Genomic DNA, 25,575 nt, shown 5'->3' with positions numbered 1-25,575 from the left:
TCTCTTATTTTACATATCTATTTATTTTTACTTCCCTTTTGCACTTTTCAGTACTCATATTGATAAAAATCCTTGTTCAATGGTTATCACATGTAACGAATCTACAGAGCAAGGTGAAAGCGATGAAGAAGATCAAAATTGTCAAGTGCAGCAAAAAGGGTTAGCGTCAGAGATGTTGAAGTATAGGTATCAGCCAAAGAGTGGACTTGGACCAATGTCCAATGGCATAGTTGAGCCAATCCAGCTGAAGCATCAGAGACACACCAACGGACTCAGATATGAGCTTGCATCGAGAAGAGTCCACCAGGGGCAAAGAAATATAGTCTTCGTACCATAAAAAGCTTTGATTCCAGATCAAGCTAGTGATGATCACAGCGTAGAAGGAATAGGCAATTTGTTCGTGGCCATGGCTAGAGAAGAGGAAGAGATAAATCTCAGCAAATTGGCCATTCGTGATGCCAAACATAGAGAAATCTTACAGAACTAGACCATTAGCCCGTCCCTATTTTAACCAGAGTCCTCATAGTGTGGAAAAGAGGTTTCTCTTTTAAAATTTGCATGATCAAATTGAGGCATGAATCATGCCTAATCTTTGTTGCTTGCCTCTTCTAAAAGATAGAATGCTTTGAAATAAAAGTCTTTACTTTTCTATAAAATTTTCTCGTTATTTTAAATATCTATTTATTTTTACTTACCTTTTGCACTTTTCAACACTAGTATTGATAAAAATCCTTGTTCAATGGTTATCACATGTAACGAATCTACAGAGCAAGGTGAAAGCGATGAAGAAGATCAAAATTGTCAAGTGCAGCAAAATGGTTGCGTCAGAGATGTTGAAGTATAGGTATCAGCCAAAGAGTGGACTTGGACCAAAGTCCAATGGCATAGTTGAGCCAATCCAGCTGAAGCATCAGAGACACACCAACGGACTCAGATATGAGCTTGCATCGAGAAGAGTCCACCAGGGCAAAGAATATAGTCTTCGTACCATAAAAAGCTTTGATTCCAGATCAAGCTAGTGATCATCACAGCGTAGAAGGAATAGGCAATTTGTTCGTGCCCATGGCTGGAGAAGAGGAAGAGATAAAATCTCAGCAAATTGGCCATTCGTGATGCCAAACATAGAGAAATCTTACAGAACTAGACCATTAGCCCGTCCCTATTTCAACCAGAGTCCTCATAGTGTGGAAAATAGGTTTCTATTTTAAAATTTGCATGATCAAATTGAGGCATGAATCATGCCTAATCTTTTGTTGCTTGCCTCTTCTAAAAGATAGAATGCTTTGAAATAAAAGTCTTTACTTTTCTATAAAATTTTCTCGTTATTTTAAATATCTATTTATTTTTACTTACCTTTTGCACTTTTCAGCACTAATATTGATAAAAATCCTTGTTCAATGGTTATGATATGTAACGAATCTACAGAGCAATGTGAAAGTGATGAAGAAGATCAAAATTGTCAAGTGCAGCAAAAATGGTTGCGTCAGAGATGTTGAAGTATAGGTATCAGCCAAAGAGTGGACTTGGACCAAAGTCCAATGGCATAGTTGAGCCAATCCAGCTGAAGCATCAGAGACGCACCAACGGACTCAGATATGAGCTTGCCTCGAGAAGAGTCCACCATGGGCAAAGAAATATAGTCTTCGTACCATAAAAAGCTTTGATTCCAGATCAAGCTAGTGATCATCACAGCGTAGAAGGAATAGGCAATTTGTTCGTGCCCATGGCTGGAGAAGAGGAAGAGATAAATCTCAGCAAATTGGCCATTCGTGATGCCAAACATAGAGAAATCTTACAGAACTAGACCATTAGCCCGTCCCTATTTGAACCAGAGTCCTCATAGTGAGGAAAAGAGGTTTCTATTTTAAAATTTGCATGATCAAATTGAGGCATGAATCATGCCTAATCTTTGTTGCTTGCCTCTTCTAAAAGATAGAATGCTTTGAATAAAGTCTTATTTTCTATTAAATTTTTCTACGTTGTTTTAAATATCTATTTATTTTTACTTACCTTTTGCACTTTTCAGCACTCATATTGATAAAAATCCTTGTTCAATGGTTATGACATGTAACGAATCTACAGAGCAAGGTGAAAGTGATGAAGAAGATCAAAATTGTCAAGTGCAGCAAAAATGGTTGCGTCAGAGATGTTGAAGTATAGGTATGAGCCAAAGAGTGGACTTGGACCAACGTCCAATGGCATAGTTGAGTCAATCCAGCTGAAGCATCAGAGACGCACCAACGGACTCAGATATGAACTTGCCTCGAGAAGAGTCCACCAGGGGCAAAGAAATATAGTCTTCGTACCATAAAAAGCTTTGATTCCAGATCAAGCTAGTGATGATCACAGCGTAGAAGGAATAGGCAATTTGTTCGTGCCCATGGCTGGAGAAGAGGAAGAGATAAATCTCAGCAAATTGGCCATTCGTGATGCCAAACATAGAGAAATCTTACAGAACTAGACCATTAGCCCGTCCCTATTTCAACCAGAGTCATCATAGTGTGGAATAGAAGTTTTTATTTTAAAATTTACATGATCAAATTGAGGCATGAATCATGCCTAATCTTTTGTTGCTTGCCTCTTCTAAAAGATAGAATGCTTTGAAATAAAAGTCTTTATTTTTCTATAAAATTTTCTCGTTGTTTTAAATATCTATTTATTTTTACTTACCTTTTGCACTTTTCAGCACTCATATTGATAAAAATCCTTGTTCAATGGTTATGACATGTAACGAATCTACAGAGCAAGGTGAAAGTGATGAAGAAGATCAAAATTGTCAAGTGCAGCAAAAATGGTTGCGTCAGAGATGTTGAAGTATAGGTATCAGCCAAAGAGTGGACTTGGACCAAAGTCCAATGGCATAGTTGAGCCAATCCAGCTGAAGCATCAGAGACGCACCAACGGACTCAGATATGAGCTTGCCTCGAGAAGAGTCCACCAGGGGCAAAGAAATATAGTCTTCGTACCATAAAAAGCTTTGATTCCAGATCAAGCTAGTGATGATCACAGCGTAGAAGGAATAGGCAATTTGTTCGTGCCCATGGCTGGAGAAGAGGAAGAGATAAATCTCAGCAAATTGGCCATTCGTGATGCCAAACATAGAGAAATCTTACAGAACTAGACCATTAGCCCGTCCCTATTTCAACCAGAGTCATCATAGTGTGGAATAGAAGTTTTTATTTTAAAATTTACATGATCAAATTGAGGCATGAATCATGCCTAATCTTTTGTTGCTTGCCTCTTCTAAAAGATAGAATGCTTTGAAATAAAAGTCTTTATTTTTCTATAAAATTTTCTCGTTGTTTTAAATATCTATTTATTTTTACTTACCTTTTGCACTTTTCAGCACTCATATTGATAAAAATCCTTGTTCAATGGTTATGACATGTAACGAATCTACAGAGCAAGGTGAAAGTGATGAAGAAGATCAAAATTGTCAAGTGCAGCAAAAATGGTTGCGTCAGAGATGTTGAAGTATAGGTATCAGCCAAAGAGTGGACTTGGACCAAAGTCCAATGGCATAGTTGAGCCAATCCAGCTGAAGCATCAGAGACGCACCAACGGACTCAGATATGAACTTGCCTCGAGAAGAGTCCACCAGGGGCAAAGAAATATAGTCTTCGTACCATAAAAAGCTTTGATTCCAGATCAAGCTAGTGATGATCACAGCGTAGAAGGAATAGGCAATTTGTTCGTGGCCATGGCTGGAGAAGAGGAAGAGATAAATCTCAGCAAATTGGCCATTCGTGATGCCAAACATAGAGAAATCTTACAGAACTAGACCATTAGCCCGTCCCTATTTCAACCAGAGTCATCATAGTGTGGAATAGAAGTTTTTATTTTAAAATTTACATGATCAAATTGAGGCATGAATCATGCCTAATCTTTTGTTGCTTGCCTCTTCTAAAAGATAGAATGCTTTGAAATAAAAGTCTTTATTTTTCTATAAAATTTTCTCGTTGTTTTAAATATCTATTTATTTTTACTTACCTTTTGCACTTTTCAGCACTCATATTGATAAAAATCCTTGTTCAATGGTTATGACATGTAACGAATCTACAGAGCAAGGTGAAAGTGATGAAGAAGATCAAAATTGTCAAGTGCAGCAAAAATGGTTGCGTCAGAGATGTTGAAGTATAGGTATCAGCCAAAGAGTGGACTTGGACCAAAGTCCAATGGCATAGTTGAGCCAATCCAGCTGAAGCATCAGAGACGCACCAACGGACTCAGATATGAACTTGCCTCGAGAAGAGTCCACCAGGGGCAAAGAAATATAGTCTTCGTACCATAAAAAGCTTTGATTCCAGATCAAGCTAGTGATGATCACAGCGTAGAAGGAATAGGCAATTTGTTCGTGGCCATGGCTGGAGAAGAGGAAGAGATAAATCTCAGCAAATTGGCCATTCGTGATGCCAAACATAGAGAAATCTTACAGAACTAGACCATTAGCCCGTCCCTATTTCAACCAGAGTCATCATAGTGTGGAATAGAAGTTTTTATTTTAAAATTTACATGATCAAATTGAGGCATGAATCATGCCTAATCTTTTGTTGCTTGCCTCTTCTAAAAGATAGAATGCTTTGAAATAAAAGTCTTTATTTTTCTATAAAATTTTCTCGTTGTTTTAAATATCTATTTATTTTTACTTACCTTTTGCACTTTTCAGCACTCATATTGATAAAAATCCTTGTTCAATGGTTATGACATGTAACGAATCTACAGAGCAAGGTGAAAGTGATGAAGAAGATCAAAATTGTCAAGTGCAGCAAAAATGGTTGCGTCAGAGATGTTGAAGTATAGGTATCAGCCAAAGAGTGGACTTGGACCAAAGTCCAATGGCATAGTTGAGCCAATCCAGCTGAAGCATCAGAGACGCACCAACGGACTCAGATATGAACTTGCCTCGAGAAGAGTCCACCAGGGGCAAAGAAATATAGTCTTCGTACCATAAAAAGCTTTGATTCCAGATCAAGCTAGTGATGATCACAGCGTAGAAGGAATAGGCAATTTGTTCGTGGCCATGGCTGGAGAAGAGGAAGAGATAAATCTCAGCAAATTGGCCATTCGTGATGCCAAACATAGAGAAATCTTACAGAACTAGACCATTAGCCCGTCCCTATTTCAACCAGAGTCATCATAGTGTGGAATAGAAGTTTTTATTTTAAAATTTACATGATCAAATTGAGGCATGAATCATGCCTAATCTTTTGTTGCTTGCCTCTTCTAAAAGATAGAATGCTTTGAAATAAAAGTCTTTATTTTTCTATAAAATTTTCTCGTTGTTTTAAATATCTATTTATTTTTACTTACCTTTTGCACTTTTCAGCACTCATATTGATAAAAATCCTTGTTCAATGGTTATGACATGTAACGAATCTACAGAGCAAGGTGAAAGTGATGAAGAAGATCAAAATTGTCAAGTGCAGCAAAAATGGTTGCGTCAGAGATGTTGAAGTATAGGTATCAGCCAAAGAGTGGACTTGGACCAAAGTCCAATGGCATAGTTGAGCCAATCCAGCTGAAGCATCAGAGACGCACCAACGGACTCAGATATGAACTTGCCTCGAGAAGAGTCCACCAGGGGCAAAGAAATATAGTCTTCGTACCATAAAAAGCTTTGATTCCAGATCAAGCTAGTGATGATCACAGCGTAGAAGGAATAGGCAATTTGTTCGTGGCCATGGCTGGAGAAGAGGAAGAGATAAATCTCAGCAAATTGGCCATTCGTGATGCCAAACATAGAGAAATCTTACAGAACTAGACCATTAGCCCGTCCCTATTTCAACCAGAGTCATCATAGTGTGGAATAGAAGTTTTTATTTTAAAATTTACATGATCAAATTGAGGCATGAATCATGCCTAATCTTTTGTTGCTTGCCTCTTCTAAAAGATAGAATGCTTTGAAATAAAAGTCTTTATTTTTCTATAAAATTTTCTCGTTGTTTTAAATATCTATTTATTTTTACTTACCTTTTGCACTTTTCAGCACTCATATTGATAAAAATCCTTGTTCAATGGTTATGACATGTAACGAATCTACAGAGCAAGGTGAAAGTGATGAAGAAGATCAAAATTGTCAAGTGCAGCAAAAATGGTTGCGTCAGAGATGTTGAAGTATAGGTATCAGCCAAAGAGTGGACTTGGACCAAAGTCCAATGGCATAGTTGAGCCAATCCAGCTGAAGCATCAGAGACGCACCAACGGACTCAGATATGAACTTGCCTCGAGAAGAGTCCACCAGGGGCAAAGAAATATAGTCTTCGTACCATAAAAAGCTTTGATTCCAGATCAAGCTAGTGATGATCACAGCGTAGAAGGAATAGGCAATTTGTTCGTGGCCATGGCTGGAGAAGAGGAAGAGATAAATCTCAGCAAATTGGCCATTCGTGATGCCAAACATAGAGAAATCTTACAGAACTAGACCATTAGCCCGTCCCTATTTCAACCAGAGTCATCATAGTGTGGAATAGAAGTTTTTATTTTAAAATTTACATGATCAAATTGAGGCATGAATCATGCCTAATCTTTTGTTGCTTGCCTCTTCTAAAAGATAGAATGCTTTGAAATAAAAGTCTTTATTTTTCTATAAAATTTTCTCGTTGTTTTAAATATCTATTTATTTTTACTTACCTTTTGCACTTTTCAGCACTCATATTGATAAAAATCCTTGTTCAATGGTTATGACATGTAACGAATCTACAGAGCAAGGTGAAAGTGATGAAGAAGATCAAAATTGTCAAGTGCAGCAAAAATGGTTGCGTCAGAGATGTTGAAGTATAGGTATCAGCCAAAGAGTGGACTTGGACCAAAGTCCAATGGCATAGTTGAGCCAATCCAGCTGAAGCATCAGAGACGCACCAACGGACTCAGATATGAACTTGCCTCGAGAAGAGTCCACCAGGGGCAAAGAAATATAGTCTTCGTACCATAAAAAGCTTTGATTCCAGATCAAGCTAGTGATGATCACAGCGTAGAAGGAATAGGCAATTTGTTCGTGGCCATGGCTGGAGAAGAGGAAGAGATAAATCTCAGCAAATTGGCCATTCGTGATGCCAAACATAGAGAAATCTTACAGAACTAGACCATTAGCCCGTCCCTATTTCAACCAGAGTCATCATAGTGTGGAATAGAAGTTTTTATTTTAAAATTTACATGATCAAATTGAGGCATGAATCATGCCTAATCTTTTGTTGCTTGCCTCTTCTAAAAGATAGAATGCTTTGAAATAAAAGTCTTTATTTTTCTATAAAATTTTCTCGTTGTTTTAAATATCTATTTATTTTTACTTACCTTTTGCACTTTTCAGCACTCATATTGATAAAAATCCTTGTTCAATGGTTATGACATGTAACGAATCTACAGAGCAAGGTGAAAGTGATGAAGAAGATCAAAATTGTCAAGTGCAGCAAAAATGGTTGCGTCAGAGATGTTGAAGTATAGGTATCAGCCAAAGAGTGGACTTGGACCAAAGTCCAATGGCATAGTTGAGCCAATCCAGCTGAAGCATCAGAGACGCACCAACGGACTCAGATATGAACTTGCCTCGAGAAGAGTCCACCAGGGGCAAAGAAATATAGTCTTCGTACCATAAAAAGCTTTGATTCCAGATCAAGCTAGTGATGATCACAGCGTAGAAGGAATAGGCAATTTGTTCGTGGCCATGGCTGGAGAAGAGGAAGAGATAAATCTCAGCAAATTGGCCATTCGTGATGCCAAACATAGAGAAATCTTACAGAACTAGACCATTAGCCCGTCCCTATTTCAACCAGAGTCATCATAGTGTGGAATAGAAGTTTTTATTTTAAAATTTACATGATCAAATTGAGGCATGAATCATGCCTAATCTTTTGTTGCTTGCCTCTTCTAAAAGATAGAATGCTTTGAAATAAAAGTCTTTATTTTTCTATAAAATTTTCTCGTTGTTTTAAATATCTATTTATTTTTACTTACCTTTTGCACTTTTCAGCACTCATATTGATAAAAATCCTTGTTCAATGGTTATGACATGTAACGAATCTACAGAGCAAGGTGAAAGTGATGAAGAAGATCAAAATTGTCAAGTGCAGCAAAAATGGTTGCGTCAGAGATGTTGAAGTATAGGTATCAGCCAAAGAGTGGACTTGGACCAAAGTCCAATGGCATAGTTGAGCCAATCCAGCTGAAGCATCAGAGACGCACCAACGGACTCAGATATGAACTTGCCTCGAGAAGAGTCCACCAGGGGCAAAGAAATATAGTCTTCGTACCATAAAAAGCTTTGATTCCAGATCAAGCTAGTGATGATCACAGCGTAGAAGGAATAGGCAATTTGTTCGTGGCCATGGCTGGAGAAGAGGAAGAGATAAATCTCAGCAAATTGGCCATTCGTGATGCCAAACATAGAGAAATCTTACAGAACTAGACCATTAGCCCGTCCCTATTTCAACCAGAGTCATCATAGTGTGGAATAGAAGTTTTTATTTTAAAATTTACATGATCAAATTGAGGCATGAATCATGCCTAATCTTTTGTTGCTTGCCTCTTCTAAAAGATAGAATGCTTTGAAATAAAAGTCTTTATTTTTCTATAAAATTTTCTCGTTGTTTTAAATATCTATTTATTTTTACTTACCTTTTGCACTTTTCAGCACTCATATTGATAAAAATCCTTGTTCAATGGTTATGACATGTAACGAATCTACAGAGCAAGGTGAAAGTGATGAAGAAGATCAAAATTGTCAAGTGCAGCAAAAATGGTTGCGTCAGAGATGTTGAAGTATAGGTATCAGCCAAAGAGTGGACTTGGACCAAAGTCCAATGGCATAGTTGAGCCAATCCAGCTGAAGCATCAGAGACGCACCAACGGACTCAGATATGAACTTGCCTCGAGAAGAGTCCACCAGGGGCAAAGAAATATAGTCTTCGTACCATAAAAAGCTTTGATTCCAGATCAAGCTAGTGATGATCACAGCGTAGAAGGAATAGGCAATTTGTTCGTGGCCATGGCTGGAGAAGAGGAAGAGATAAATCTCAGCAAATTGGCCATTCGTGATGCCAAACATAGAGAAATCTTACAGAACTAGACCATTAGCCCGTCCCTATTTCAACCAGAGTCATCATAGTGTGGAATAGAAGTTTTTATTTTAAAATTTACATGATCAAATTGAGGCATGAATCATGCCTAATCTTTTGTTGCTTGCCTCTTCTAAAAGATAGAATGCTTTGAAATAAAAGTCTTTATTTTTCTATAAAATTTTCTCGTTGTTTTAAATATCTATTTATTTTTACTTACCTTTTGCACTTTTCAGCACTCATATTGATAAAAATCCTTGTTCAATGGTTATGACATGTAACGAATCTACAGAGCAAGGTGAAAGTGATGAAGAAGATCAAAATTGTCAAGTGCAGCAAAAATGGTTGCGTCAGAGATGTTGAAGTATAGGTATCAGCCAAAGAGTGGACTTGGACCAAAGTCCAATGGCATAGTTGAGCCAATCCAGCTGAAGCATCAGAGACGCACCAACGGACTCAGATATGAACTTGCCTCGAGAAGAGTCCACCAGGGGCAAAGAAATATAGTCTTCGTACCATAAAAAGCTTTGATTCCAGATCAAGCTAGTGATGATCACAGCGTAGAAGGAATAGGCAATTTGTTCGTGGCCATGGCTGGAGAAGAGGAAGAGATAAATCTCAGCAAATTGGCCATTCGTGATGCCAAACATAGAGAAATCTTACAGAACTAGACCATTAGCCCGTCCCTATTTCAACCAGAGTCATCATAGTGTGGAATAGAAGTTTTTATTTTAAAATTTACATGATCAAATTGAGGCATGAATCATGCCTAATCTTTTGTTGCTTGCCTCTTCTAAAAGATAGAATGCTTTGAAATAAAAGTCTTTATTTTTCTATAAAATTTTCTCGTTGTTTTAAATATCTATTTATTTTTACTTACCTTTTGCACTTTTCAGCACTCATATTGATAAAAATCCTTGTTCAATGGTTATGACATGTAACGAATCTACAGAGCAAGGTGAAAGTGATGAAGAAGATCAAAATTGTCAAGTGCAGCAAAAATGGTTGCGTCAGAGATGTTGAAGTATAGGTATCAGCCAAAGAGTGGACTTGGACCAAAGTCCAATGGCATAGTTGAGCCAATCCAGCTGAAGCATCAGAGACGCACCAACGGACTCAGATATGAACTTGCCTCGAGAAGAGTCCACCAGGGGCAAAGAAATATAGTCTTCGTACCATAAAAAGCTTTGATTCCAGATCAAGCTAGTGATGATCACAGCGTAGAAGGAATAGGCAATTTGTTCGTGGCCATGGCTGGAGAAGAGGAAGAGATAAATCTCAGCAAATTGGCCATTCGTGATGCCAAACATAGAGAAATCTTACAGAACTAGACCATTAGCCCGTCCCTATTTCAACCAGAGTCATCATAGTGTGGAATAGAAGTTTTTATTTTAAAATTTACATGATCAAATTGAGGCATGAATCATGCCTAATCTTTTGTTGCTTGCCTCTTCTAAAAGATAGAATGCTTTGAAATAAAAGTCTTTATTTTTCTATAAAATTTTCTCGTTGTTTTAAATATCTATTTATTTTTACTTACCTTTTGCACTTTTCAGCACTCATATTGATAAAAATCCTTGTTCAATGGTTATGACATGTAACGAATCTACAGAGCAAGGTGAAAGTGATGAAGAAGATCAAAATTGTCAAGTGCAGCAAAAATGGTTGCGTCAGAGATGTTGAAGTATAGGTATCAGCCAAAGAGTGGACTTGGACCAAAGTCCAATGGCATAGTTGAGCCAATCCAGCTGAAGCATCAGAGACGCACCAACGGACTCAGATATGAACTTGCCTCGAGAAGAGTCCACCAGGGGCAAAGAAATATAGTCTTCGTACCATAAAAAGCTTTGATTCCAGATCAAGCTAGTGATGATCACAGCGTAGAAGGAATAGGCAATTTGTTCGTGGCCATGGCTGGAGAAGAGGAAGAGATAAATCTCAGCAAATTGGCCATTCGTGATGCCAAACATAGAGAAATCTTACAGAACTAGACCATTAGCCCGTCCCTATTTCAACCAGAGTCATCATAGTGTGGAATAGAAGTTTTTATTTTAAAATTTACATGATCAAATTGAGGCATGAATCATGCCTAATCTTTTGTTGCTTGCCTCTTCTAAAAGATAGAATGCTTTGAAATAAAAGTCTTTATTTTTCTATAAAATTTTCTCGTTGTTTTAAATATCTATTTATTTTTACTTACCTTTTGCACTTTTCAGCACTCATATTGATAAAAATCCTTGTTCAATGGTTATGACATGTAACGAATCTACAGAGCAAGGTGAAAGTGATGAAGAAGATCAAAATTGTCAAGTGCAGCAAAAATGGTTGCGTCAGAGATGTTGAAGTATAGGTATCAGCCAAAGAGTGGACTTGGACCAAAGTCCAATGGCATAGTTGAGCCAATCCAGCTGAAGCATCAGAGACGCACCAACGGACTCAGATATGAACTTGCCTCGAGAAGAGTCCACCAGGGGCAAAGAAATATAGTCTTCGTACCATAAAAAGCTTTGATTCCAGATCAAGCTAGTGATGATCACAGCGTAGAAGGAATAGGCAATTTGTTCGTGGCCATGGCTGGAGAAGAGGAAGAGATAAATCTCAGCAAATTGGCCATTCGTGATGCCAAACATAGAGAAATCTTACAGAACTAGACCATTAGCCCGTCCCTATTTCAACCAGAGTCCTCATAGTGTGGAAAAGAGGTTTTTATTTTAAAATTTGCATGATCAAATTAAGGCATGAATCATGCCTAATCTTTTGTTGCTTGCCTCTTCTAAAAGATAGAATGCTTTGAAATAAAAGTCTTTATTTTTCTATAAAATTTTCTCGTTGTTTTAAATATCTATTTATTTTTACTTACCTTTTGCACTTTTCAGCACTCATATTGATAAAAATCCTTGTTCAATGGTTATGACATGTAACGAATCTACATAGCAAGGTGAAATTGATGAAGAAGATCTAAATTGTCAAGTGCAGCAAAAATGGTTGCGTCAGAGATGTTGAAGTATAGGTATCAGCCAAAGAGTGGACTTGGACCAAAATCTAATGGCATAGTTGAGCCAATACAGCTGAAGCATCAGAGACGCACCAACGGACTCAGATATGAGCTTGCCTCGAGAAGAGTCCACCAGGGGCAAAGAAATATAGTCTTCGTACCATAAAAAGCTTTGATTCCAGATCAAGCTAGTGATGATCACTGCGTAGAAGGAATAGGCAATTTATACGTGGCAATGGCTGGAGAAGAGGAACAGTTAAATCTCAGCAAATTGGCCATTCGTGATGCCAAACATAGAGAAATTTTACAGAACTAGACCATTAGCCCGTCCCTATTTCAACTAGAGTCCTCATAGTGTAGAAAAGAGGTATCTATTTTAAAATTTGCATGATCAAATTGAGGCATGAATCGTGCCTAATCTTTTGTTGCTTGCCTCTTCTAAAAGATAGAATGCTTTGAAATAAAAGTCTTATTTTCTATAAAATTTTCTCGTTGTTTTAAATATCTATTTATTTTACTTACCTTTTGCACTTTTCAGCACTCATATTGATAAAAATCCTTGTTCAATGGTTATGATATGTAACGAATCTACAGAGCAAGGTGGAAGCGATGAAAAAGATCAAAATTGTCAAGTGCAGCAAAAATGGTTGCGTCAGAGATGTTGAAGTATAGGTATCAGCCAAAGAGCGGACTTGGACCAAAGTCCAATGGCATAGTTGAGCCAATCCAGCTGAAGCATCAGAGACGCACCAACGGACTCAGATATGAGCTTGCCTCGAGAAGAGTCCACCAGGGGCAAAGAAATATAGTCTTCGTACCATAAAAAGCTTTGATTCCAGATCAAGCTAGTGATGAGCACAGCGTAGAAGGAATAGGCAATTTGTTCGTGGCCATGGCTGGAGAAGAGGAAGAGATAAATCTCAGCAAATTGGCCATTCGTGATGCCAAACATAGAGAAATCTTACAGAACTAGACCATTAGCCCGTCCCTATTTCAACCAGAGTCCTCATAGTGTGAAAAAGAGGTTTCTATTTTAAAATTTGCATGATCAAATTGAGGCATGAATCATGCCTAATCTTTTGTTGCTTGCCTCTTCTAAAAGATAGAATGCTTTGAAATAAAAGTCTTTATTTTTCTATAAAATTTTCTCGTTGTTTTAAATATCTATTTATTTTTACTTACCTTTTGCACTTTTCAGCACTCATATTGATAAAAATCCTTGTTCAATGGTTATGACATGTAACGAATCTACAGAGCAAGGTGAAAGTGATGAAGAAGATCAAAATTGTCAAGTGCAGCAAAAATGGTTGCGTCAGAGATGTTGAAGTATAGGTATCAGCCAAAGAGTGGACTTGGACCAAAGTCCAATGGCATAGTTGAGCCAATCCAGCTGAAGCATCAGAGACGCACCAACGGACTCAGATATGAGCTTGCCTCGAGAAGAGTCCACCAGGGGCAAAGAAATATAGTCTTCGTACCATAAAAAGCTTTGATTCCAGATCAAGCTAGTGATGATCACAGCGTAGAAGGAATAGGCAATTTGTTCGTGGCCATGGCTGGAGAAGAGGAAGAGATAAATCTCAGCAAATTGGCCATTCGTGATGCCAAACATAGAGAAATCTTACAGAACTAGACCATTAGCCCGTCCCTATTTCAACCAGAGTCATCATAGTGTGGAATAGAAGTTTTTATTTTAAAATTTACATGATCAAATTGAGGCATGAATCATGCCTAATCTTTTGTTGCTTGCCTCTTCTAAAAGATAGAATGCTTTGAAATAAAAGTCTTTATTTTTCTATAAAATTTTCTCGTTGTTTTAAATATCTATTTATTTTTACTTACCTTTTGCACTTTTCAGCACTCATATTGATAAAAATCCTTGTTCAATGGTTATGACATGTAACGAATCTACAGAGCAAGGTGAAAGTGATGAAGAAGATCAAAATTGTCAAGTGCAGCAAAAATGGTTGCGTCAGAGATGTTGAAGTATAGGTATCAGCCAAAGAGTGGACTTGGACCAAAGTCCAATGGCATAGTTGAGCCAATCCAGCTGAAGCATCATAGACGCACCAACGGACTCAGATATGACCTGTCCTCGAGAAGAGTCCACCAGGGGCAAAGAAATATAGTCTTCGTACCATAAAAAGCTTTGATTCCAGATCAAGCTAGTGATGATCACAGCGTAGAAGGAATAGGCAATTTGTTCGTGGCCATGGCTAGAGAAGAGGAAGAGATAAATCTCAGCAAATTGGCCATTCGTGATGCCAAACATAGAGAAATCTTACAGAACTAGACCATTAGCCCGTCCCTATTTCAACCAGAGTCATCATAGTGTGGAATAGAAGTTTTTATTTTAAAATTTACATGATCAAATTGAGGCATGAATCATGCCTCTATTTATTTTTACTTACCTTTTGCACTTTTCAGCACTCATATTGATAAAAATCCTTGTTCAATGGTTATGACATGTAACGAATCTACAGAGCAAGGTGAAAGTGATGAAGAAGATCAAAATTGTCAAGTGCAGCAAAAATTGTTGCGTAAGAGATTTTGAAGTCTAGGTATCAGCCAAAGAGTGGACTTGGACTAAAGTCCAATGGCATAGTTGAGCCAATCCAGCTGAAGCATCGTAGGCGCACCAACGGACTCAGATATGAGCTTGCCTCGAGAAGAGTCCACCAGGGGCAAAGAAATATAGTCTTCGTACCATAAAAAGCTTTGATTCCAGATCAAGCTAGTGATGATCACAGCGTAGAAGGAATAGGCAATTTGTTCGTGGCCATGGCTGGAGAAGAGGAAGAGATAAATCTCCGCATATTGGCCATTCGTGATGCCAAACATAGAGAAATCTTACAGAACTAGACCATTAGCCCGTCCCTATTTCAACCAGAGTCCTCATAGTGTGAAAAAGAGGTTTCTATTTTAAAATTTGCATGATCAAATTGAGGCATGAATCATGCCTAATCTTTTGTTGCTTGCCTCTTCTAAAAGATAGAATGCTTTGAAATAAAAGTCTTTATTTTTCTATAAAATTTTCTCGTTGTTTTAAATATCTATTTATTTTTACTTATCTTTTGCACTTTTCAGCACTCATATTGATAAAAATCCTTGTTCGATGGTTATGACATGTAACGAATCTACAGAAGCAAAGGTGAAAGTGATGAAGAAGATCAAAATTGTCAAGTGCAGCAAAAATGGTTGCGTCAGAGATGTTGAAGTATAGGTATCAGCAAAAGAGTGGACTTGGACCAAAGTCCAATAGCATAGTTGAGCCAATCCAGCTGAAGCATCATAGACGCACCAACGGACTCAGATATGAGCTTGCCTCGAGAAGAGTCCACCAGGGCAAAGAAATATAGTCTTCGTACCATAAAAAGCTTTGATTCCAGATCAAGCTAGTGATCATCACAGCGTAGAAGGAATAGGCAATTTGTTCGTGGCCATGGCTGGAGAAGAGGGAAGAGGATAAATCTCAGCAAATTGGCCATTCGTGATGCCAAACATAGAGAAATCTTACAGAACTAGACCATTAGCCCGTCCCTATTTCAACCAGAGTCCTCATAGTGTGAAAAAGAGGTTTCTATTTTAAAATTTGCATGATCAAATTGAGGCATGAATCATGCCTAATCTTTTGTTGCTTGCCTCTTCTAAAAGATAGAATGCTTTGAAATAAAAGTCTTTATTTTTCTATAAAATTTTCTCGTTGTTTTAAATATCTATTATTTTTACTTATCTTTTGCACTTTTCAGCACTCATATTGATAAAAATCCTTGTTCGATGGTTATGACATGTAACGAATCTACAGAGCAAGGTGAAAGTGATGAAGAAGATCAAAATTGTCAAGTGCAGCAAAAATGGTTGCGTCAGAGATGTTGAAGTATAGGTATCAGCAAAAGAGTGGACTTGGACCAAAGTCCAATAGCATAGTTGAGCCAATCCAGCTGAGCATCATAGACGCACCAACGGACTCAGATATGAGCTTGCCTCGAGAAGAGTCCACCAGGGCAAAGAAATATAGTCTTCGTACCATAAAAAGCTTTAGATTCCAGATCAAGCTAGTGATCATCACAGCGTAGAAGGAATAGGCAATTTGTTCGTGGCCATGGCTGGAGAAGAGGGAAGAGGATAAATCTCAGCAAATTGGCCATTCGTGATGCCAAACATAGAGAAATCTTACAGAACTAGACCATTAGCCCGTCCCTATTTCAACCAGAGTCCTCATAGTGTGAAAAAGAGGTTTCTATTTTAAAATTTGCATGATCAAATTGAGGCATGAATCATGCCTAATCTTTTGTTGCTTGCCTCTTCTAAAAGATAGAATGCTTTGAAATAAAAGTCTTTATTTTTCTATAAAATTTTCTCGTTGTTTTAAATATCTATTATTTTTACTTATCTTTTGCACTTTTCAGCACTCATATTGATAAAAATCCTTGTTCGATGGTTATGACATGTAACGAATCTACAGAGCAAGGTGAAAGTGATGAAGAAGATCAAAATTGTCAAGTGCAGCAAAAAATGGTTGCGTCAGAGATGTTGAAGTATAGGTATCAGCAAAAGAGTGGACTTGGACCAAAGTCCAATAGCATAGTTGAGCCAATCCAGCTGAGCATCATAGACGCACCAACGGACTCAGATATGAGCTTGCCTCGAGAAGAGTCCACCAGGGCAAAGAAATATAGTCTTCGTACCATAAAAAGCTTTGATTCCAGATCAAGCTAGTGATCATCACAGCGTAGAAGGAATAGGCAATTTGTTCGTGGCCATGGCTGGAGAAGAGGGAAGAGGATAAATCTCAGCAAATTGGCCATTCGTGATGCCAAACATAGAGAAATCTTACAGAACTAGACCATTAGCCCGTCCCTATTTCAACCAGAGTCCTCATAGTGTGGAAAAGTAAGTTTTTGTTTAAAATTTGCATGATCAAATTGAGGCATGAATCATGCCTAATCTTTTGTTGCTTGCCTCTTCTAAAAGATAGAATGCTTTGAAATAAAAGTCTTTATTTTTCTATAAAATTTTCTCGTTGTTTTAAATATCTATTTATTTTTACTTATCTTTTGCACTTTTCAGCACTCATATTGATAAAAATCCTTGTTCGATGGTTATGACATGTAACGAATCTACAGAGCAAGGTGAAAGTGATGAAGAAGATCAAAATTGTCAAGTGCAGCAAAAATGGTTGCGTCAGAGATGTTGAAGTATAGGTATCAGCAAAAGAGTGGACTTGGACCAAAGTCCAATAGCATAGTTGAGCCAATCCAGCTGAAGCATCATAGACGCACCAACGGACTCAGATATGAGCTTGCCTCGAGAAGAGTCCACCAGGGGCAAAGAATATAGTCTTCGTACCATAAAAAGCTTTGATTCCAGATCAAGCTAGTGATCATCACAGCGTAGAAGGAATAGGCAATTTGTTCGTGGCCATGGCTGGAGAAGAGGGAAGAGGATAAATCTCAGCAAATTGGCCATTCGTGATGCCAAACATAGAGAAATCTTACAGAACTAGACCATTAGCCCGTCCCTATTTCAACCAGAGTCCTCATAGTGTGGAAAAGTAAGTTTTTGTTTAAAATTTGCATGATCAAATTGAGGCATGAATCATGCCTAATCTTTTGTTGCTTGCCTCTTCTAAAAGATAGAATGCTTTGAAATAAAAGTCTTTATTTTTCTATAAAATTTTCTCGTTGTTTTAAATATCTATTTATTTTTACTTATCTTTTGCACTTTTCAGCACTCATATTGATAAAAATCCTTGTTCGATGGTTATGACATGTAACGAATCTACAGAAGCAAAGGTGAAAGTGATGAAGAAGATCAAAATTGTCAAGTGCAGCAAAAATGGTTGCGTCAGAGATGTTGAAGTATAGGTATCAGCAAAAGAGTGGACTTGGACCAAAGTCCAATAGCATAGTTGAGCCAATCCAGCTGAGCATCATAGACGCACCAACGGACTCAGATATGAGCTTGCCTCGAGAAGAGTCCACCAGGGCAAAGAAATATAGTCTTCGTACCATAAAAAGCTTTAGATTCCAGATCAAGCTAGTGATCATCACAGCGTAGAAGGAATAGGCAATTTGTTCGTGGCCATGGCTGGAGAAGAGGAAGAGATAAATCTCAGCAAATTGGCCATTCGTGATGCCAAACATAGAGAAATCTTACAGAACTAGACCATTAGCCCGTCCCTATTTCAACCAGAGTCCTCATAGTGTGAAAAAGAGGTTTCTATTTTAAAATTTGCATGATCAAATTGAGGCATGAATCATGCCTAATCTTTTGTTGCTTGCCTCTTCTAAAAGATAGAATGCTTTGAAATAAAAGTCTTTATTTTTCTATAAAATTTTCTCGTTGTTTTAAATATCTATTATTTTTACTTATCTTTTGCACTTTTCAGCACTCATATTGATAAAAATCCTTGTTCGATGGTTATGACATGTAACGAATCTACAGAAGCAAAGGTGAAAGTGATGAAGAAGATCAAAATTGTCAAGTGCAGCAAAAAATGGTTGCGTCAGAGATGTTGAAGTATAGGTATCAGCAAAAGAGTGGACTTGGACCAAAGTCCAATAGCATAGTTGAGCCAATCCAGCTGAAGCATCATAGACGCACCAACGGACTCAGATATGAGCTTGCCTCGAGAAGAGTCCACCAGGGGCAAAGAAATATAGTCTTCGTACCATAAAAAGCTTTGATTCCAGATCAAGCTAGTGATCATCACAGCGTAGAAGGAATAGGCAATTTGTTCGTGGCCATGGCTGGAGAAGAGGGAAGAGGATAAATCTCAGCAAATTGGCCATTCGTGATGCCAAACATAGAGAAATCTTACAGAACTAGACCATTAGCCCGTCCCTATTTTCAACCAGAGTCCTCATTAGTGTGGTAAAAGAGTTTTTGTTTTAAAATTTGCATGATCAAATTGAGGCATGAATCATGCCTAATCTTTTGTTGCTTGCCTCTTCTAAAAGATAGAATGCTTTGAAATAAAAGTCTTTTATTTTTCTATAAAATTTTCTCGTTGTTTTAAATATCTATTTATTTTTACTTACCTTTTGCACTTTTCAGCACTCATATTGATAAAAATCCTTGTTCGATGGTTATGACATGTAACGAATCTACAGAGCAAGGTGAAAGTGATGAAGAAGATCACGAAGAGTACGAGGATAGCATGATGCCTAAAAATCTACCGCATGAGATCGAACAAGTTGAAAGTCAAAACAAACCCAATATGGATGAAACAGAGGTCGTCAACTTAGGAGAGGAAGAAATCGTGAAAGAAACATGAGTCAGCATATATTTGGAGGTTGAAAGAAAACAAGAGTTAATAGAGTTGCTTAAGCAGTACGTTGACGTATTTGCTTGGTCTTATGATGACATGCCAGGATTAAGCACGGATATTGTCTCACACAAATTACCAACTGATCTCACTTGTCTACCCGTTAAGAAAAAGACAAGAAAGTTCAAGCCGAATTTGAGTTTATGGATCAAGGAGGAGGTAATCAAGCAAATTGAGGCGAACGTTGTGAGGGTTACAAACTACCCCACATGGTTAGCCAACATTGTGCATGTACCAACAATGGATGGAAATATCATAATATGTGTAGACTGTTGAGATCTCAACAGAGTCAGTCCTAAGGATGACTTTCCTCTTCCAAATATTCATATACTCATTGATAATTGTGCAAAACATGAGTTGCAATCATTTGTCGATTGCTTTGCAGGATATACCAAATCCTGATGGATGAAGATGATGCAGAAAAGATAGCATTTACATTCCATGGGAAGTGTATTGCTATAAAGTAATGCCATTTGGTATCAAAAATGTCGGTGCAACCTACATGAGGGCCATGAATACCCTTTTTCACGATATGATCCACAAGGAAATTGAAGTGTACGTGGATGATGTCGTTATCAAATCCAAAAGAAGTTTAGACCACCTGGATGACTTACGAAAGTTCTTTGAGAAGTTGCATAAGTATAATCTGAAGTTGAATCCAGCAAAGTGTGCATTTGGAGTCCCCGCGGGAAAACTATTGGGATTCATCGTTAGCAGGAAAGGCAAAGAATTGGATCCATCAAAGATAAAAGCAATCCAAGAGTTACCTCCACCCAAGACCAGGAAGGACGTGATGAGTTTCTTGGGAAGACTGAATTACATTAGTCGGTTCATAGCTCAATCCACAGTGATCTGTGAACCCATATTCAAATTACTGAAGAATGATGTTGCCATGAAATGGACAGAGGAATGCCAAAAGGCTATCGATAGAATCAAAGAGTACTTATCCAACCCACCAGTGTTGGTCCCTACAGAGCCTGGAAAGCCTTTGTTATTATATCTATATGTCATGGATAAAATGTATTGGGCTAGCATGATGAGACAGGTAGAAGAGAGCAAGTTATTTACTATTTGAGCAAGAAGTTCACACCATACAAGTCAAGATAAACCTTGTTTGAACGAACATGTTGCGCTTTGACTTGGATTGCGCAAAAATTTAGGCATTACCTGTCTGCATACACCACGTACTTGATCTCAAGCATGGATCCACTCAATTACATCTTTCAGAAACCAATGCCTACAAGTAAGCTAGCAAAGTGGCAAATTTTGTTGAGTGAGTTTGATATCGTGTACGTGACACAGAAGGCCATCAAAGGAGAAACCCCAGCTGATCACCTCGCAGAAAACCTGGTGGACCAGGATTACAAGCCGCTCATGACTTACTCCCTTGATGAAGATGTTTTGTCTGTAGGAGAAGACATATCAGAGTCGTATGATGGATGTGGGATGTTCTTTGATGGAGCATCAAACTCTATTGGAGTTGGAATAAGAGCAGTCTTCATTCGGAAACAGGTCAGTATTACCCAATCTCGGCCAAGATTAGGTTCTACTGTACCAATAACATCGCGGAATATGAAGCTTGTATTCTCGGACTCAGGATGGCCATCGACGTGAACATCAAAGAACTCTTGGTGATAGAAGATTCTGACTTATTGGTTCACCAGGTGCAAGGAGAATGGACCACTAAGAATGTCAAGATCCTGCCTTATTTGCATTACATAAAAGAGTTGAGAAGGAAATTCACAAGGATTGAGTTCAAGCATGTCCCTCGAGCTCAAAATGAGTTTGTCGAGGCTTTGGCCACATTGTCCTCGACATCCAGACAAAAATTACATCGACCCTATCGATATAGAGATACATGATCAACATGCATACTATTTTCATGTAGATGAGGAACTGGATGGAAAACCCTGGTACTATGACATCAGAAGATTGATAGAAGCACAAAAATATCCTGAAAATGCCACAAGCAAGCATAAATGGACTTTGAGGAGGATGGTCAATCATTTCTTCCTTAACGGAGAAATCCTATATAGAAGAACTTCAAATTTAGGATTGCTGAGGTGTGTCGACATCGCAGAAGCGACAAGGCTTTTAGAAGAAATACATGCAGGGACATGTGGACGCCACATGAATGGGTTCACTCTGGCAAAGAAGATTCTAAGAGCTGGATATTTTTGGATGACCACGGAGAGAGATAGCATCCGGTATGTGCAAAAGTGTCATCAATTTCAAGTACATATGAATTTTATACGGGTTCCATCGAATGAGCTCAATGTGATGGGTTCCCCTTGGCCATTTGCCGTTTGGGGCATGGATGTTATTGGACCCATATAGCCTCCCGCATCAAATGGACATCGTTTCATTCTGGTGGCTATCGATTATTTCACAAAATGGGTCGAAGCTTCGACATACAAGGCAGTGACTAAGGAGGTAGTTGCAGACTTTGTTCGCAACAATATAGTTTGTCGGTTTGGAATTCCAGGATCAATCATAACATATAATGCAGCCAACCTCAACAACGATCTTATGAGGGAAACTTGTGAAAGGTTCAAGATTGTTCATCGAAATTCCACAGTTTACCGGCCACGGATGAATAGAGCAGTTGAGACTGCAAATAAGAATATCAAGAAGAATTTAAGGAAAATAGTGGACAGTCACAGGCAATGGCATGAGAAGCTAACATATGCTTTACTCGATTATTGCACCACAATCAGAACATCAACTGGGGCAACTCCTTATATAGTTGTTTATGGTTCAGAGGCAGTAATACCTGCCGAGGTGGAAATACTATCTTTAAGGATTATCCAAGAGGTTGGTCTGGACGATGCAGAATGGATACGTAGCAGGCATGAACAATTGATGCTCATCGATGAAAAGAGGATGGACGCGGTTTGTCATGTACAACTCTATCAGAACAGAATGACCAAAGCATTCAACAAGAAAGTCAAACCCCGACAGTTCACACTGGGGCAGTTAGTATTGAAGAATATATTTCCTCACCAAGGAGAAGCTAAAGGTAAATTTGCACCAAATTGGAAAGGACCCTACATAGTTCACAGAGTACTCTCTGGAGGAGCGGTAATCTTAGCAGAAATGGATGGCAGAGTGAACACAAAGCCAATCAATTCAGATGCCATTAAGAAATACTACATCTGAAGACCTCAAGATTAGTGCTTATTTCTTGTACTTTTGCATTTTTCAAAGTAACAGAACTACGTTTAGACCTGACTTCCCACGGTGGGGTACGTAGGTAACCCACATCGGATCTGGTCTCTCTTAGAAAACCCAAAATCATCATTTCCATGTATTTAGAACTATGCTCGACCTGAATTCCCTCGGTGGGATACGTAGGCAATCCTTATCGGATTCGGTCCCTTGCATATTTTTTCACTTTCCTATTGTATTTGAACTACATCCTAACCTGATTCCGCTTGCATGCGTAGGAAGCCTGAGTCAGGCTCGGTCATTGCATTACATGTTTCTTACTTTTCCTTCATATTTTTCAGTCTTCTATTGTAATCGAACTACGTTACGACCTAATTTTGCTTGGATATATAAGCAACCTGAGTCAGGCCCGGTCATTACATTTCATATTTTCACTCTCCCCTGTTGTATTTGAACTACGTCCTGACCTGATTCCACTTGGATACGTAGGCATCCTGAGTCAGGCTCGATCATTGCTTTACATTTTTCTTACTTTTCCTCTATATTTTTCAGTCTTCTATTGTAATCGAACTACGTTACGACCTGATTTCACTTGGATATGTAGGCAGCTTGAGTCAAGCTTGGTCATTGCATTACATAATTCTATTTCTCCCACTTGTATTCAAACTACGTTGCGATCTGATTCCTACTTTGGGAATACGTAGGCAGCCTGAGTCAGGCTCGATCAATGCACTGCATAATTTCCACTTTTTTTGTTACCCTTAGGAAACACGTCCTCATAGTAAGCGTAACCTCAGAATATGAAGAATCTCGATCGTCGCAGTGTCTACAAAAGAGATTGGGAAGCTTCATCAGGAGGGTAAAAGCTACAAGAAGACTATGTTGGATATTGTCAACAAAATGTAATTCTCGATGGACTTCGTAACATGTCATAATCTAAAAAATGCTGGAGAATTACTATATATATATACCTAATATATACGTAATACACTTATTTGCTAGTAAAACAAGCTAATTCTTTTCAAAAGATTTTTATACTCTTCCACCTGCCAAGTCTCTAGGTTAAGAAACTATGTACATGACAAAGAAGGTGCCGAAGGATTCCAGTTACGAGGCTGCAGTCCGCGAGTCGATACAAATCAACACCCTCTCCCAAACTAAATATTTTTCTTTGGGTGCAGGAATAAATGAATCAAGAAAGATAACATCAAGCCTCGGGGCACGACCGGAGGTGCCATTCGACTTCTCACAATCATGGGCAAAATACTCTTTCCCTACTTTATTTCCTAAAATTACTTCAACCTACATATTATGTCTAAGAATTATTTTTTAAAATCTTTGCAGGTACACTCAAGATCTAGACCTAATACTGAAGAAAAGAGGATCTTCGTAGAAAAATAAGATAGTTAGCTTTCTCTCAAAATAACTCCACCAACTGGAGTTTGCAATCTAACCTCATAAACAACTCCGCCAATCGGAGATCACCGTCAAACATCATCAAACTCCGCCAACCGGAGGTTATACATAGAAAACATTGATTGACCTCCGCTAAATCGGAGCATGTATGTAAGCAAAAGAAGCAACATTCCACCAATCGAAGGCTAACATCATAGTGACGTCACCAAAGCTCCACCGATCGTACTTATAACTCTTTCATGTCTCAATTCATTATAACTCGACACTGGGGCATCCTTTTTAAAATTCATCTATCTACCATAAGTCTTCAGTAGAAATTGCTACACAGCATTTCTCATTCAAGTTTCTTAAGGACTATGTCTCATCCCTCTATTCTTGCTAATATCTTCATACCTCACCATCAAAAGATTTTAGTATTATCATAATTCCATATTGGGGCAAATTTTAATCAAAATTTGCTATGCTCTTACACTCTCGAACTACATATGGCATGATTTCTCATGAAACCTGAGATATGTAGGCAGCTCAGAAGCCAGAGTTCAACCATTACTCCATAAACATTTCTTGCCAAGTTGTTGCTCAAAGTATATTTTGGTGGTCGCCTAAATTGGATCGTGTCAATGTTTCTTTGTCCACATCTTCTCTACTCTCTTTCATGGACAAAGAAAGGGGCAAGCTGTTAACACCCAATTTTGGCTCTCCACATTTATTTGACTAACGTTTTAATAATAATAATAATAATAATAATAATAATAATAATAATAATAATAATAATAATAATAATAATAATAATAATAATAATAATAATAATAATAATAATAATAATAATAATAATAATAATAATAATAATAATAATAATAATAATAATTATATATATGTTATGAAATTTTTGTAGGAATACAAAAAGATTTTAATTATTTATTCTATTTCATAAATATTTTTTTAAAAAAAAATTAAATGCTTTATATAAATATTACTACTTACTTTCTCATTTTTTATTTTACGTCAAATAAATATTGTTCTTAAGGGTTACTCAATTTTTTTACAATTTCTATCGTTACAATAAACATTTTTGACATTTTTTAAAATTAGGAAAGCTTAATTAATTAATGAGTTACTAATTTATATTAATTTTATTTTTAGAATGACTAATTTTATCAATAAGCTAGTCTTGCAAAATAATTATTTTTTAAATTTAATAAAATTATGGGTATTTAATAAAGAAGAGATTATAATTTTAATAGATTTAATTTGAGCAAAACTTGGCAATCCAAGTCTTTTTAATGCAGCCAATCCGCGTGCGCCATGTAGGAAGCACATGGATTGTGCTTTTTCAGCTTAAATTTTGACCCTACGATCTAATCTAACGACCTTAATTAATTCATCCTTTTACTATATATATATATATATATATATAATTTTATTTTATTTTAAAACTCTTTTTATTAACCGTCCGATTGTTTGATCGGACGGCCAAAATTAAATCAAGACTTTTCTTCTTTCCCAAAATAGACTCTACCACCGCCCTATACTCTTCTTTTCCACAAGTCACGATTGTTCATCTTCTTTTCCAGAAAAGACACCTCAATACTCTTCACCGTTTTCAGAAAACGCGT

The sequence above is a fragment of the Solanum tuberosum genome, unplaced genomic scaffold (genome assembly GCF_000226075.1).
Source record: "Solanum tuberosum cultivar DM 1-3 516 R44 unplaced genomic scaffold, SolTub_3.0 scf00031, whole genome shotgun sequence".
In the NCBI taxonomy this organism is placed as follows: domain Eukaryota; kingdom Viridiplantae; phylum Streptophyta; class Magnoliopsida; order Solanales; family Solanaceae; genus Solanum; species Solanum tuberosum.
The sequence above is the reverse complement of the archived record's forward strand: the minus strand, read 5'-3'. Positions refer to the sequence as shown.